At 37.1% G+C, this 283-nt stretch overlaps 1 protein-coding gene across 1 annotated transcript in view; it reads left to right on the top strand.

Annotated features, from left to right (window-relative positions):
- The window catches only part of LOC119594896 (chymotrypsin BII-like), a gene marked incomplete at its 3' end in the record, with an annotated part of 6,816 nt that overhangs the window by 570 nt on the left and 5,963 nt on the right, over nt 1–283 (top strand).

Raw genomic sequence — 283 nt, 5'->3', positions numbered from 1 at the left:
CAATGGTAGTTATGGTGGGTAAGTTTTGCAGCTATATAGTTACTCTGGTTGTTGTTGGTAAGCTGTTGGTGCAATTTATTAAGGCTGCACGATGTGATGTTCTGCCCCAGGTTGATAATAACGTTGAGTGTATAATTACTGTTGGTTTGTGAAGCTTATTTTACATGTTGCAAACGCTTTTACATTTGTGAGGTTTATTATACCTACAGTATGATTAAAATCATTATTCGAATTGTATGTGTGACTCCTCGCAGGTTGTCTTTTTAGCCAAGTCTCTCGTCAT

This window comes from Penaeus monodon, chromosome 34, assembly GCF_015228065.2.
Source record: "Penaeus monodon isolate SGIC_2016 chromosome 34, NSTDA_Pmon_1, whole genome shotgun sequence".
NCBI classification, from domain to species: domain Eukaryota; kingdom Metazoa; phylum Arthropoda; class Malacostraca; order Decapoda; family Penaeidae; genus Penaeus; species Penaeus monodon.
Note: the sequence above shows the minus strand (reverse complement) of the source record. Positions and strands in the feature narration are given on the sequence as shown.